The 17,031-nt window shown below is 39.2% G+C and overlaps 1 long non-coding RNA gene across 1 annotated transcript in view; it reads right to left on the reverse strand.

Moving 5' to 3' along the window:
- Positions 1-7,254: 7,254 nt before the first annotated feature.
- LOC131486524 (uncharacterized) overlaps positions 7,255-17,031 on the reverse strand; it is a 32,275-nt gene continuing 22,498 nt past the window's right edge. The window contains exons 3-4 of the long non-coding RNA XR_009249386.1: positions 10,079-10,206; positions 7,255-8,755 (exon numbers count right to left, since the gene is read on the reverse strand). This is a non-coding gene — a long non-coding RNA (uncharacterized LOC131486524). The remainder of the gene's footprint in view (positions 8,756-10,078; positions 10,207-17,031) is intronic.

Here is a 17,031-nt window from a genome sequence, read left to right on the forward strand (position 1 = left end):
CTGATCTTCTATCAGTGAAGGCCTTGTGTAAATTAACGTTTGAGTGAAATAATTACAGGTGCTACATCTCTGAACCTCTGTATCTTAATTTTTAAAGTAACGGATTATAATAACTACATTTAATATCTCTGCTGCAGGGGTGCCTGGGTGGTTGAGTGTCCGACTTTGGCTCAGGTCATGATCTCGCGGTCTGTGAGTTCGAGCCCCGCGTGGGGCTCTGTGCTGACAGCTCAGAGCCTGGAGCCTGCTTCGGATTCTGTGTCTCCCTCGCTCTCTGCCCCTCCCCCACTCATGCCATGTCTCTCTCTGTAGCTCAAAAATAAACATTTAAAAAAATTAATATCCCTGCTACAGCTAAAACTTTATTAATGTTAGGAACATATGAAATATTAGCAACCTGTTTTTTTTTTTTGCTTTAATTTGAGCTTAATATAGATGTCCAGAATCCTAACATTACTATATAGGCATTTTTTTATGTTTATTTTTGAGAGAGAAAGAGAGAGAGAGAGGGAAGGGCAGAGAAAGAGAGCGACAGAGTATCCCAAGCAGGCTCCACACTGACAGCAGCAAGCCCAGTGTGGGGCTTGAAGTCACAAACCATGAGATCATGACCTGAGCCGAAGTCGGAGGCTTAACCAACTGAGCCACTCAGGTGCCCCATATGGTATTTTTTTTAAATAAAGGATGAAGTTTTTTTCTTTAGTGTTTACTTATTTTTAAAGCAAAAGAGAGAGCATACAGGAGGTGGCAGGGGACAGAGACAGAGGGAGAGAGAGAGAATCCCAAGCAGGCTCTGCACTGTCAGCACAGAGCCTGATTCTGGGCTTGATCCCATGACTGTAGTTCATGACATGAGCCAAGATCAGGAGTCGGACGCCTAACCGAGTCAGCCAGGTGCCCCCAATGGGTATTTTGTAAGCACTTGTGATTACCATGGTTTCACTTAGAACAAGTCATGTTGGACTAAATTAACTTTTCTTTGGTAGAATTTTTGGAATGCTTTCAGTAAACTATTGAACAAGGACATCGTGTAATATATTTGGCACCAAAATTTAAAAATATGAGCCAGGTAACAGAGGAGTGGTTCATAGTCAGGAGACTGTTGAGAAGACTGCTGATTTATGGGTCAGTGTCACCCAGGTTCTGTAAATAAAGATGTATTAAGAACGTATGGAGCTCCTTTACAGGTAGTTATTTTCCTATCACTGGAAGTATTCAAATACAGCCTGGACCTCAATTTTCTACATATGCTAAGTGTATGCTAAAGTTAATGAATGCCAACTGTGGTAAGTTAAAGAAACACTAAAAAAAAACCCACTAAAATCCTTTAAGAAAAAGTACAAAATTTAAAAATCATTTTCATGGATCCAAAATTCACAGGTGATAAAATTCTAATATCTACTCCTAATGTATGTTTAAAATAAAAAACTTTGTACACTAAGAGTAACAGACACATCATTACCATGGTGAAGAATACCTATTTCAGATAAAACCAACAGGAAGATATACTAGAGATGCTCCCATCAACATAAGGAATAAGATAAAGATCTGACTGTACATTACTGTTACTCATTAACTAGGAACTTCTACAATATGATAAATATAATGTGATAAATAAATAAGATAAAAGGTTTTAAGACGAATATAAACCTATTAGTTGACAGATGATGTAATTGTCTGTTAAAAAAATTAAGATTTTTAACTGAAAACTATTAAAACTGAGAAATAAGAGATGTGTTTGGAACAATGTTAGAGAATAAAGGAAAACAGAAAATTCAGTGGTTTTCCTAATGCTAGCAATAGCCAGTCAAAACATAGTAAAGGCTACAAAATATAAAATAAAAAGAAATAAATTTAACCAAGAATTACAAAACCCATGTAAAGAAAATTGTAAAGCTTTAAAAAAAAATGAGTCAAAGTGTACATAAATTATACATTTTACTGATACTTGGATGAGACTGGAATTAAGTTTGTAGATGACTTTAGGATGTAGTATTTTCAGTATTTCCTCTCTATGGATGGGTTTTCTCTCATTTATTTTTTCTAAGAATAAATGTGACAAAAGCAAGTAAATTCATTTTTAAAAAGCAATGAAAGGAACTTGCTGTATAAAACATTAAATGATTTAGTAAAGCCACAATAAATAGCTTGGTATTCACAAAATAGAAACATTAAAAGACTAGAATAGAAAGTTCAGTCAAAGACTTTAGGATCCAAAAGATTTTATAGTATGATGTAGAACCTATCTTAACTCACTGGGGGAAATGAATCCATATTGAATTAAGGAAATTTCTGTCTCCATCTCTGCCGTAAAAGAAATGGGATCCAGGGGTGCCTGGGAGACTCACTTGTTGAGCGTCCAAGTCTTGATCTCGGGTCAGGTCATGATCTCGCAGTTGATGATTTCAAGCCCCACGTCAGACTCTGTGCTAACAGCACAGAGCCTGCTTGGGATTCTCTCTCCCCGCCCCCCCTCTCTCTGCTCCCCCCCTGCTCGTGCTTGCTCTCTAAGTAAATAAATAGAATTTAAAAAAAGAATATAAATAATGGGATGCATTAAATTTTAAAAACCGTAAAACCTCTAGATTCAGGTGAACTTCTTTTTTAATGTTTAATCTTCAGGTGGAGAATGCCATTCTAAGGATTCACCAAAAGAACTGACTAATAAAAGCAAAGATTTACATCTGAGCGTATTAAATGTAATATATATAATGAGAATTGTGCTAAGGCCACCCACCCAAACCACTGTGTCCCTGGAGGGCATGCAAAGAGGACGGGGTTGAAAGTCCCAGCATTACTGTGGCTCATGGGTCCTTTGGCAGAACTCACCTCTCAAAATTCAGAAAATGTCTTCTCATTTGATTCCGATCAGCTTCACGGGCCAGTAATCACACGTTTTTGGGGGCTGCGTTTCTTATTTCGGCCACATTTCATTCCATTCTCTCCTGCCCCCTTCCTTCCTTGCTCTCCTCCCAAGAGCAGAGCCCTGCAGTCCTCAGGCTTCGGCTGGGGAGCCCCTCATCCCTCACTCCTGCCCCCCCTAAATCCATCAGGGATGTACACACCTGGGATTTGACTCGTGATTGTATACGACACAGTTATACATCTCTGTGGGTTCAGTAATGTCACAACGTCATGGTTCCCTGTTTGGGAATGAGAAGCAGCAGCCTCTTTACTGCTGAGGAATCTCTAAACCTGAGGACTGTGGGCTCTCGTTACATCTGCAGACTTACTGATACTCTTCACAGCTCAGCCTCTTCCCTTGTGGGACTGGGACACAGCCAATGGCAGCCAGCACTTGCTAGGGACGTTTGTATTTCTAAGCCCTCCTTAGAGTGAACACCTCGTCTTTAACAAAATTATGTGTTATGTATACTGATACAATTTCACATACCATTGGTGGGACATTGTCAAAAATCACAAGTAGATTTTTTTTGAGAAGTAGGGAAGTTTATTGTGACAGGATTTGGTTTTGCTGTGATAGGTATGGTTTGATTTCTTATCTCTTTTAAAGTTTTAATTTTTAAATAATTTCAAATAAAAAGTTATAGAAAAGTTTCTAAAAAGTGGAAAGAACTCACATTTATCTTTTACCTATATTCACCAATTATTACATTTTTATTTATATTCCAGATTTGGTACATCATCATCGCTCTACAATCCCATTAAATTTTTTCTCATCCACTGGATAGGAAATTGAAGATTTCATACCCCTATACCCCAAAATATCTCAATGTGAATTTCCTAAGAACAAGGATATTCAGATACAGCTGTCATGACCAGAAATTTTAATATTATATCATTCGCTTGTCAATCTTCTGATCTTAATCTGATTTTGCAAATTATTCTGAGAATGTCCTTTTTGGCAGTTTTGTTTGGTCCAGGATCCAGGGCAGGCACACACACTGCATTTATGTGTCATGTCTGTTTAGTCTCCTTTGATCTGGGACAGTTTCTCAGCTTGTCTTCTCCATGGCATTGGCATTTCGAAGGCATAGGTCATTTATTTCTGTGGAATGTCCCTCAGTTTGGGTTTGTCTGACATTTCTTCATCATTAGATTGAAGTACTACTTATTGGCTAGGAATACCACACACACACACACACACACACACACACACACACACATACACATACACACACACGGTGCCTCAGTATACTTGGATAAAATTTGGGAGATCATGTGTTCAAATACCTTTTTCTGAGCCATCCTCCCCTCTCCTTCCTTGACTCCAGATGCAGGTAAGTTATTCTACTCAATATCGTCCCAGCGATTCCTAAAGCTCTGCTTATTTTCTTTCAGTCTTGTTTCTTCTTCTTCAGATTAGATATTCTCTATTCTTTTCCTCCGTCATCTGAATTCCTCTGTGAAAGCCATGCAGCGACTCTCAAATTTCAGACGCTCTATCACCCCCAGCGCAAGTACCAACATCTCCCCTCACTCCGTGTGGAGCCTGAGCGGCCCCTTTGAATCCCTGGCTTGCTCACCCCAACATCTGGACCATTACTGCTAATAAGTAATGGTTTACATGTTAATTAATTTTGGATTGTATCCTGGGAAAACTCTGGAATATTATGTTTTGCAGACTACAAAAGTCTGATATTTTTTGCCTTGAAAGCAATGTATTTGACTGAAATTAAATTGCAGGCTGTTTCTCCTGTTTGGCAGTTCAAATCTCAGTTCGGTTCTTCCACATTTACTTAACCCTTTGTGTCTGGTCCTTATGTGCACAGCACAGGGTCAGCAAAGACTTGGTCAGAGTTTACTCACAGAACTTGGGAATCACCCCACCCTGGCTCCCCGTTCAGGAATCTCCCTCCACTTCCCAGCTGCTGAAACTGCCCTGAATCCTGGGCTCTGTTGCACAGGCTGTGAGCACTCTAGATGCCGGGGTTTACCCACCGTCCTTGGTGGCTGCTTGGCCTGTCCTCAAATAAAAGCTATAAAAGGGAAAAACTTACTCCATGTGGGCCTCTTCTTCCAAGTTTTCTCTCAAGAAATCCTGACTAAATTATTCATTCACCCTCAGTGCCTTTGTGTGTTTTTTGTATCTTGTCCAGAGTGAATAGTTGTTACAGAACGAAAAAAAACGTTTTTTAATGTTTGTTTATTTTTGAGAGAGAGACAGAGACAGAGACAGTGCGTGAGCAGGAGAGGGGCAGAGAGAGAGAGAGGGAGACACAAAATCCGAAGCAGGCTCCCGGCTCTGAACTGTCAGTGCAGAGCCCAACGAGGGGCTGCCCCTCGAACTCACAAACCACAAGATCATGACCTGAACCAAAGTCAGACGTGCAACCAACTGAGCCACCCAGACGCCCTGAGGCTTACAGAAATTTAATTTGTGATATAGAAGTAGGCACACATCGTAGTTGAACTGCTAAAAACCAAAGACAGATGGTCCTGAAGAAAGCCAGTGGAAAATAACCCATTATTCATAGGGAAACAGCAGTTCAATTAACCCATGATTCCTCCCTCGAGGGCCAGAAGACAGTGGTGCCGCTTTTTAAAATCTTATCAAATCTGGATTTTGAGTCATAGTTGGATTGCGTGGGCACAGGGAAAGTTAACCCTTCTTAGCATGTGTATGATTTGATCTTTATATCTGTGTATCTGCTCCGTTTTAGAGTTTGTGCTGTTGTAAGGGGTGACAGACGGATTCACTCCTCTCTTCTTCCACATAGCTATCCACTCACCTCAGCAGCATTTGTTAAAAACTTCGCCCCTGTCCCAGGGATTTTAGATACGACCTTTCTTAGCTTTCCCCTTCTCTATTTCCCTAGCTATTCCTGTATGCTTATTTTTCCACATGAACTTTGGTATCAATTTTTCTAACTCCAAAAAAAAAAAAATCCAAACAAACAAACAAACAAACAAAAAATAACACTTTCTGGCATTTTTATTGAGTTCACATTAAACTTATAAATTAATTCAAACAAACCTGACGTATTTGTGATTCAGAGTTATCATATCCAAATACAAGGGATGTCTTTTTTATTTGCTCAGGTTTACTTATGTTTTGCAGAATTGTTCTAAAGTTACTTTCTTTCTTGTGAAGAACATTCCTAGGTTTAAAAATTTTTATCCCCCTATTTTAGATATGGTTAATGTTCTATTATATTATCTAAACAGTTATTTTGTCGACAAGAAATCCATTAATTTCTGTGTTCATTTTACATCTGGATACCTTCCTGAACTCGTTTATTGTTTTAGTTTATCACACATGATTTAGAATTTTCTAACCATACCATTATATCATTTGAACTAGGGATAGCTTTTCTATTTTTTTTTTCAAATTCCTATGACTCTAGCTATTTCCTGTTGCCTAATCCCATTGGTTAATGAGACCAGTGCACTTTAAAATAGTAGACTAAATATATGCAGGTATTTAACTACATACAAGTGGAGGAGGGAACACCTGGGTGGCTCAGTCGGTTAAGTGGTTAAGCATCTGACTTCGGCTCAGGTCATGATCTCACAGTTGAGAGGTTCAAGCCCCACGTCAGGCTCTGTGCTGACAGCTCAGAGCTTAAAGCCTGTTTCAGATTCTGTCTCTCTTTCTCTCTTTCTCTCTGCCCCTCCCCCATGCTCTCTGTCTCTGTCTCTCAAAAATAAACATTAAAAAAAAAAGTGTGTTAAAAAAAACAAGCGTGTGAAGTGTGTGTGTGTGTGTGTAAGAAAATATCCATCAATTCCTGTTTTCTGGAAGTTTTCAATTTTTTTTAAAAAAGGCTTTCTAAGCAACTATGGAGATAATTATATGATTTTTCTTCTTAGATTTATTAATATGGTCCATTATATGAATGGATATCTTACTATTGGACCATTTTGCAGTACCAGAATAAATCCCAATTGATCATTATATATTACTTCCTAAATATGGTGTATGATTTTGCTCTCTAGTATTTTATTTAGGATTTGCACCAATGTTCACAAGAGATACTGATCTATGACATTCTTTTTGTGCTCTTAAAGTAGATGTTTTGAAAAGCATTTAGCTGGGGCGCCTGGGTGGCGCAGTCGGTTAAGCATCCGACTTCAGCCAGGTCACGATCTCGCGGTCCGTGAGTTCGAGCCCCGCGTCGGGCTCTGGGCTGATGGCTCGGAGCCTGGAGCCTGCTTCCGATTCTGTGTCTCCCTCTCTCTCTGCCCCTCCCCTGTTCATGCTCTGTCTCTCTCTGTCCCAAAAATAAATAAAAAACGTTGAAAAAAAAATTTAAAAAAAAAAAAAAAAAAAAAAGAAAAGCATTTAGCATCAACAAAGGGAATGTTGTGAGATATTTTTGGTGCTAAAAGAAATGTTACTTTATACAAAGCAGATATTGGTTAACAAATAAATTAGGTGTCTGGTGATTAGGAAGTTATATTTCAAACATTTTGTACCCTAACAAGTTAGTTTATAAAGACTACAGATACTTATGAATAAGTTCTTTACTGTGTTTTAGTAACATTTTAGGAAATTGGTTGAGGGTTTGGCATTAACATGAATGCATTAGAGGGTTTTTTCCACATAATAATACATAGGGTCCTTATTAGTGTTTTTGCATAAATGTCATTTTTCCATGGACATATTACTGATGTAACTTCTCATATAACAATTCTCAATAATAAGACCTCAAAATGCATAAAACAAAAAGTAATAGATCTACAAACAGAAATCCACCATCTCAGAGATTTTAACATGTCTCTTTTCATATGTGATACGGGAAATCATTTTTATTGAAAGATATAAAAGATATGAATAGATTGGCAAACTTGACCTAGTAATCAAACATAACAACACATTACAGATGGACAAGCAAACTGAGCCAGACTGTCGGTAGCCTGTTTGTGAATGAAATGTGATGTAAGAATAGCGTTCACATTTTAAAAGAGTTGTGAAAAAATGAAATTAAGGACAAATGTGTGACAAAGACCAGATGTGGTCCACAAAGTCTAGACTATGTGTTATTTGGTTATTCATAAAAAAGTTTGTGCTAGACAAGCTACAGAGGACACTCCTTATAAATACACCTGTAATATTAAAATAGCAAAGAGAAACTCATAATGAAAATTAGAGGGGTGCCTGGCTGGCTCAGTTGGTTGCACATCTGACCCTTGATTTTGACTCAGGTCATGATCTCACAGTTTGTGAGTTCAAGCCCCGTGTGGGGCTCTGCACTGACAGCATGGATCCTGCTTGGGAGTCTCTCTCCCTCTCTCTGCCGTTCCCCCCACCTCAAAAATAAATTTAAAAATGGAAATTAGAATAGGGTTTTTAATAAACAATAAAAACGCTGCTGTATCTACTTGTAATATGTTCACCAAACCCAGTTTCATTTTCCTCTTTCTGCGCGCGTAAGAAAACATTTGTGAGTTATGTTGGAGCCACGTAACTAGCTATGAGGAGTTCTGAACATTTTTGCACATTAACTGACACTCTTCCAACTGATAGATGATATCTCTGTCCCCTTGCCTTGAATTGGGATCAACTCTAACAACTCACTCTTGGCCATTAAAATGACACCTAAGCTCTAAGGCAAGATACAAGAGGCCTCACTGTGTCCATTTAGTTCTCCTGGGTCACATGTATTTGAAGTGAGTCAGTTAGAAGTCTATATACCTCGAGGCCTCCATGCTGTGAAGAATGGACCATGGGGAAGGGCTCCCTGGAGGTATTCTGGTGAAAAGTCCCAATGCCAGCCATATGTGTGAAGATATTCCCGATTTCAGTCTTTAGCCTTGAAGTGACTCCCAGCCAGCGAGTCTTACGGAATACCTGATGCACAAAATTAGTGAATGGAATAAAATAGTTATTTCATGCTACTAAGTTTTGGGGTGCTTAGTTACACAGCAATAGTAACCCAAACACTAACCAATGGAATAGAGGTGGAACTATATATACCACCTGTAGACCTAGCCACAAATCCCTCCTACTATTAGGTCTCTTCTACAGTGGCTCTGTCCATGATGCTTGGTGTCACTGTAAGACAGAAGGAGCCTGGTTCCTTGAGTGGAGCTGGGTCAGTGAAACCCACCATACACTCACACATGAGTGAAAAAAAACTCTTCACTGTGCTGATACCAGATTAATAGCCCATCCTATCATACAAACACAAATACGTTCTGCAATTTGAGGGATGAAACTAAAGCAGAATTTATGGAACTTATCTCTAAATCCAAAAGTTGTGGGGCGCCTGGGTGGCGCAGTCGGTTAAGCGTCCGACTTCAGCCAGGTCACGATCTCGCGGTCCGTGAGTTCGAGCCCCGCGTCAGGCTCTGGGCTGATGGCTCAGAGCCTGGAGCCTGTTTCCAATTCTGTGTCTCCCTCTCTCTCTGCCCCTCCCCCGTTCATGCTCTGTCTCTCTCTGTCCCAAAAATAAATAAAAAACGTTGAAAAAAAAAAAATTTAAATCCAAAAGTTGTAATGAGCAGAGTGGTGAAAATTAGTGACCTAAGGCATCCATTTCAAGATGTAATAAAAACAAAAGCAAAGTAAACCCAAAGGATGTAGAAGAAAAGAAATAATGACAACAGAAAACAAAGGAATAAAATTCAATTATGAAAAATATAAAATTAAAAAATCCAGTTTTTCTAAATTAATGAAATTGGTAAACCTAATGTAAGACTTACAAAGAAGAGAAAAGGCAAAAGGAAGCAATTTCTAGAATTGCAAATGGAAATATCACTACACATCTTGATGCAGCATCAGGATGGTTTGAGGACCCAAGGAGGTGGGGTCCTGCAGGACCAGCCAAGACGGTGACTGGCTGCATGCAGGACGGAAATCAGACATGAGCCAGCAGGAGGTGAGAGCTGCGTTTGTTGAAGACACAGAAGAGAGCAGGTATAGGCGGACCATCAAGGGGACACAGAAAGGAAAGGAGCATGAGTCTCATCTTCGCTCAGGATCTGGGACTTTTACTGATGACAGTCTGGCGCACATGTCCTCTCAGGCACCCGGGATCCGGTCAGAACGAGGACAAGGTCCAGGTATCCATCCTAAGTCACTTACTACCTGAAGCCGGGGGTCTGGGTGTTGAGTTGTCTAGCTCTGGCGGTCTGGAATATGCATGCGATGGCTCTGTCTGGTCATTCTCACCTGGTCTTTCTTTAGATGTGCCGTCTTCTACAGAATCATTAACTCCTTGTCCCTCACAAGGAGGACATGCACTGTTTGCATTCGAGGCATGTGTAGAGTGGCGGTACAGGTCCTGGCAAAAATAGAACCTGGAAAAGGAGCAAGAAAAACAAACTAACAAACCTTTGTCTTTCAGGGGGTCCCTTTGGTTCCCCTGTGTCAATCTTACAGATATTAAGAAATCATGGGAAAATATTATAAACAAGGTTACGCCTGTGTGAAAGCTGAAAAAATTCCCAGAAGAGGGCATCTTACCAAAACTAACACAAGAAGAAATAGGAACTCTTACCAGTCCTATATTACAAAAAATTGAATCAGCATTTAAAACTGTCTCATAAAGAAAATGGTGCCAAATGACTCCACTAGAAAATTCTACCAAGCATATTGAGAAGCAATGAATCTAGTCTTAAACTAACTCATTCACAGAAAGTAAAAGAGGGTACGTTTTCCAATTATGTTTACAGGACCAACCTAGTCTTAATATCAGAACAACCTGGATAATGTAAGACAGAAAACTACAGGTCAATCTCCTTCATTGCTGTGCACTCACAGATCTCCAGAAGTCCAGACACATGTGAGCGAGCCAAAAACACAAATACCTAAAAATCATGTACATTGTGAGCAAACTTGACTTTATCCTATGAATAAAAGGGGGGTTTAATATTTAAAAATCAAACAAGTTATTTACTGCATTAATAATTTCAAGGAGAAAACTCAAAAGATCACTTGTCCCTTTATTTCCTGTGTTTGGTTTTTATTCTAAGTGAATAATTCTGGATGTGGGTAGATTTTCTAAGATCCGTGCAATTTTTCACCTGCTTCTCATCTGTTTGCCACGTGACTTTGCAGAGCCTCCCACTGAAGAGGTGGTTGATTTCCTCGCCTTTTGACCCTGAGGAAGACTTCCTTTGGCCAGGGTGGGGTGTTAGCAGATGTGATTCCTTCAGAGCTGCAAATGCTTCCCACCTTCTCTCCTCCTCCCCTAACATACCTGCTTCTGCCTCAGGGCCTTTGTCCTTCCTGCTCCCTCCCCCTTGAGAAACCCTCCCTTGCAGATATCTGCACAGCCCACTTCTTGCCTTCATCCCCATCTCTGCTTGTTATTTCATCAGGGAAGGCTTCCCTGAATAGTTAAAATAGTGCATCTGTGAAAGAGAAATTCAAGACATCTCTCTAACCTATTTCCCCAGTTTTCTTTACAGCATGGGATTGGCTGTCTTCCGGACTGGATTATGAGATCCATGAGTGCAGGGACTTTTTCTATCTTACCACTGAATCTTTAGTGCCTGGAATAGTGACTGGCATATGGTTTGTATTCGAGGGCTATCTGCCACCTCAAAAGCATGCCTTGAATCTTACGGATTCAACCACTTGAATATTTATCAATTTAGCAAAATATAATGCACCAGAACCTGATATGTGTTGGGATAAGGCTGATGAAGTAAGAAGTTACTAGAAGAGAGAGAATAGTTACTTAAGATGTGATTGAGAGTTTTTAACCAGCAAGTACTTAACCATGGAGAGTACACACTTGCCATTAATCTTTCCAGCTATCCCACACACACACAGAGAATCGCAATCTGGATTTTCATAAAAAGCTATATGAGGAATTAGAAAGAAAAGAAATGTTTTGGAGAATTTGAAGGAACAACTCAGAAAAAATAATGAGTACGAAATCTAAGCACGGATGAAGAATTAATGATCATCATAGTGTGCCAGGAAGAAAATGAAAGAGGCATCTTCACTCTAATAAATGTATATTTGTGAAATAAAAAGCACAGAACCATACGGACTCAAATGCACAATATAGAGTGATCTATAAAACCAGAAATTAAAGACAGGAAAAATGTGTAAAATTATTTAATTTTCTTTAGTTGCAACCAAAATATTGAGATGTTAAGAATGCGTTTGCATAATTGAATATGTTGTTTAGAAAGCAGGCAGATGATAAAGGATTGATGGTTTTAACATAACAATGGTGTGCATTAAAATACAACTGGAGACAAATAATAGATGCTCAACAAAAGCTGAATTCTGAGAATTACTTTCAAGGAAGTGACTCAGTAAGTGCAGCAGTCTTGTTCAGACCAAGAAGATGTTTTCAGAGCCTTAATGGAATGACTAGATGTTTGAAGAGGGGGAAAAAAACTATGTACAACAGAGTAAATAGCTTGCCTAAGTGAGCCTAAATTAGTCTGAGCTATTTTTAGTCTGTGATTCTGCCCTAGAAGGCCCCTGGGAATTGGAGGGAACTATGGAGAGAGAAAATTTGTTTTTTCCCAGCTGAATAATACCAAGATATTCCTGAAATACATTTGAAAAGGCTTTACATTCCAAAGATAACTCAGTTTCTGTCAGTCACAGAGAAAGTTTATTTTTATAACACATTTCCTCCAGTGGGTCCTCTCTTTTTGCTATAGGCAGTGGAAATAGGGAAGTCAACTCTAGGAGTTAATTTTAAGTTAGATCAAAAAAATGTTTGTTTTTTTTTTCAGCTTGGGAAAAATTATTTTTTAAAAACAAATTTTTTTTTTTTAACGTTTATTTATTTTTGAGACAGAGAGAGATAGAGCATGAACGGGGGAGGGTCAGAGAGAGAGAGGGAGACGCAGAATCCGAAACAGGCTTCAGGCTCTAAGCTGTCAGCACAGAGCCTGATGCAGGGCTCGAACTCGGACCGCGAGATCATGACCTGAGCCGAAGTCGGCCGCTTAACCGACTGAGCCACCCAGGCGCCCCGGGAAAAATTGTTTTTAATTTTATCTGTCTGTATATCTCTGATTATCCCCTCAAATCCAAATCCAAACAGTTCTCATTTTTTTTTAATGTATTGAGACTCTCAGTTTCTGGTCCAACACATAAAAGTGTTGGAAGTTATCACTTCAGCCTAACAAGTAAAAAACTGAGAAAACTGAAACATCAATTATTCTTCTTAGATTCATAAAGGCAGGGAGGTTATAGGGCAAACGTCCAGAGAATTACAAGTGGACAGGGCAGAAACCTCCCTGGGATCCAGTACTGAGATAGGAAAACAGGAACTGTAGTTAATAAATTGCTGGAGAATATGCTAATTTGGATGTAAATTTTAAAAAAATAAAATAAAATAATATTTATTAAAAATAAAATAAAATAAAATAAAATAAAATAAATTGCTGGAGACACAGTAGGGATAATTCTGGGGAATAAAAACTCCAGGGGACTCAATTACTGAGGTGTGGAGGGGGTGGAGGGGGGGGGGGCTTGTTTATGAATTTTACCTACCGAAATTCTACCGGATTCTCACAGTGAATATCAGAGGAAAATCTCCCAGTGCTTTCTGCAGTGGGAGGGGAAAAAAGGACCATTTTATTTTTTTTTTTAATTTTTTTTTTAACGTTTTATTTATTTTTCAGACAGAGAGAGACAGAGCATGAACGGGGGAGGGTCAGAGAGAGGGAGACACAGAATCTGAAGCAGGCTCCAGGCTCTGAGCTGTCAGCACAGAGTCCGACGCGGGGCTCGAACTCACGGACCGCGAGATCATGACCTGAGCCGAAGTCGGCCGCTTAACCGACTGAGCCACCCAGGCGCCCCAAAAAGGACCATTTTATTTTATTTTATTTTATTTTATTTTATTTATTTTTTTTTTTGCAGCAACTTTTTTTTTCTTTTTATTTTTTAATATATGAAATTTACTCTCAAATTGGTTTCCATACAACACCCAGTGCTCATCCCAAAAGGTGCCCTCCTCAATACCCAACACCCACCCTGCCCTCCCTCCCACCCCCCATCAACCCTCAGTTTGTTCTCAGTTTTTAACAGTCTCTTATGCTTTGGCTCTCTCCCACTCTAACCTCTTTTTTTTTTTTTTTTTTTTCCTTCCCCTCCCCCATGGGTTTCTGTTACGTTTCTCAGGATCCACATAAGAGTGAAACCATATGGTATCTGTCTTTCTCTGTATGGCTTATTTCACTTAGCATCACACTCTCCAGTTCCATCCACGTTGCTACAAAAGGCCATATTTCATTTTTTCTCATTGCCCTGTAGTACTCCATTGTGTATAGAAACCACAATTTCTTTATCCATTCGTCAGTTGATGGACATTTAGGCTCTTTCCATAATTTGGCTATTGTTGAGAGTGCTGCTATAAACATTGGGGTACAAGTGCCCCTATGCATCAGTACTCCTGTATCCCTTGGATAAATTCCTAGCAGTGCTATTGCTGGGTCATAGGGTAGGTCTATTTTTAATTTTCTGAGGAACCTCCACACTGCTTTCCAGAGCGGCTGCACCAATTTGCATTCCCACCAACAGTGCAAGAGGGTTCCCGTCTCTCCACATCCTCTCCAGCATCTATAGTCTCCTGATTTCTTCATTTTGGCCACTCTGACTGGCGTGAGGTGGTATCTGAGTGTGGTTTTGATTTGTATTTCCCTGATGAGGAGCGACGTTGAACATCTTTTCATGTGCCTGTTGGCCATCCGGATGTCTTCTTTAGAGAAGTGTCTATTCATGTTTTCTGCCCATTTCTTCACTGGGTTATTTGTTTTTCGGGTGTGGAGTTTGATGAGCTCTTTATAGATTTTGGATACTAGCCCTTTGTCCGATGTGTCATTTGCAAATATCTTTTCCCATTCCGTTGGTTGCCTTTTAGTTTTGTTGGTTGTTTCCTTTGCTGTGCAGAAGCTTTTTATCTTCATAAGGTCCCAGTAATTCACTTTTGCTTTTAATTCCCTTGCCTTTGGGGATGTGTCGAGTAAGAGATTGCTACGGCTGAGGTCAGAGAGGTCTTTTCCTGCTTTCTCCTCTAGGGTTTGGATGGTTTCCTGTCTAACATTCAGGCCCTTTATCCATTTTGAGTTTATTTTTGTGAATGGTGTGAGAAAGTGGTCTAGTTTCAACCTTCTGCATGTTGCTGTCCAGTTCTCCCAGCACCAATTGTTAAAGAGACTGTCTTTTTTCCATTGGATATTCTTTCCTGCTTTGTCAAAGATGAGTTGGCCATACGTTTGTGGGTCTAGTTCTGGGGTTTCTATTCTATTCCATTGGTCTATGTGTCTGTTTTTATGCCAATACCATGCTGTCTTGATGATGACAGCTTTGTAGTAGAGGCTAAAGGACCATTTTAAAACACACAGAGCATTCTGTTCTTCTTCATAAGGTCTGCCCTCAGGAGAAACTAGTTAGCCAGAGTTAACCTGCCAGTGTTTTCCCAGACTGTAAGTGACCAGGCAGAAGGAAAATGCCCAGCTCTAGCTCCTGCTGCCCATTCCACTCCAGGGGGCAAAGGGCAGACTGAGAAACTGTGTCAGGTTCACAGCCTAGAGGTGAAGGCTCACCGAAAGACAGATCTAACCACAGGACTATAGAACACTTCTCCCCGCCCCATATTACTGAAAGCCTATTTGTAACAGTTCTATTTACCTAGGACATGTCCAACGAACAGTTAAAAAAATTGCAAGATATGTTAAAACACAAAAAACAAAAGTTTGAAAAGATGTAGCAAGCATCCGAACGAGACTCAGATATGGCATGGATCTGGGAATTATGAGACCAGGAATTTATGAGCTATGATTAATATAGTAAGGGCACTAATGGAGAAAGTAGACAGAACACAAAAGCATATGGCAGTGTAAAAAGAGAGATGAAAACTCTAAGAAAGAATCAAAAAGAAATGCTAGAGATCAAAATCACGATGACAAAAATAAAGACTGGCTTTGGTGGGTCTGTCACTAACCTGGGAGCAGCTGGGGGAAAGGACTTTCTGCTTGAGAATATCCCAACAGAAACCTCCAAAACAAAAAAATCAAACTGGAAAAATCAGAACAGAATATGTAAGACTTATTCTGCAGTTTGGCATAATGGGAATACAAAAAGGAGAAGAAAGAGACAAAGGAAAAGAAGACCTTTAGAAATTAATGACACATAATTTCCCCACATTGATGTCAGATACCAAACCACCGATCCAGAAATCTCAGAGAACACCAAATGAGATAAATGCCTCCAGAACTACACCTAAGCATCCAATTTTCAAATTACAGAAAATTCAAGGTAAAAAATACTGAAAGAAGCCAGAGTGGGAAAAACACCTTGCCTGTGGAGGAGCAAAGATAAGAATTATATCTAGCTTCTCCAGTATCCTGCCAGCAAAAAGAGTAAAGCGAAATCTTGTGTTGAAAGTTAGCCAGTTAACCTGTCAAGTGTTTTCCCAAACCACCAACCTAGAATTTTGTACCCTGTGAAATTATCCTTCAAAAGTGAAGGAGAATAAAGAATTTCTCAAACAGAAACTGAGAATTGAGTGAATTTGTTGCTAGTAGACTTGCCTTGCAAGAAATGTTAAAAGAAGTGTTTTTAGGGAAATAGAAAATGATATACATAGGTCAGAAATTTGGATCTACAGAGCAAGGAAGGTCATTAGAGAAAGAGTAAGTGAAGGTAAAATAAGAACTTTTATTTTTCTTATTCTTAATGGATCTGAGTGATAACAGTTTCTTTAAAATAATAACAGCAACAGCAACAGTGTATTTGATCATGTACACTCATGTGTAGATACATGCTTATATACATAAACATGAGCAAATTGAGTGACAGCAATGATACAGAGACAAGAGGGGGAAATTGGGATTACTTTGTTACCACAAAGTACTCACAACTACCCATGGTGTTGTGCACTTTAAAAGTGGACTTCTATTAATTATAAATGTGTGTCATAAGATCTAGGGCAACCACTAAAAAAAGGGTAAAAAATAAGTATAACTCAGCAATAATATGTTGTGTAATTAACAATTTATGAAGAGGACACATATTAAGTGTTCTTCCAAAATTAAATAAAATTAAAATTAAAATTAAAGAAATAAAATTGATATGCTAAGAGAGGTGAGAAAATAGAATCATATAAATTGCTCAACAACCACAAAAGACAGAAAAACAGT

Source organism: Neofelis nebulosa, chromosome 10 (genome assembly GCF_028018385.1).
Source record: "Neofelis nebulosa isolate mNeoNeb1 chromosome 10, mNeoNeb1.pri, whole genome shotgun sequence".
Classification (NCBI taxonomy): Eukaryota; Metazoa; Chordata; class Mammalia; order Carnivora; family Felidae; genus Neofelis; species Neofelis nebulosa.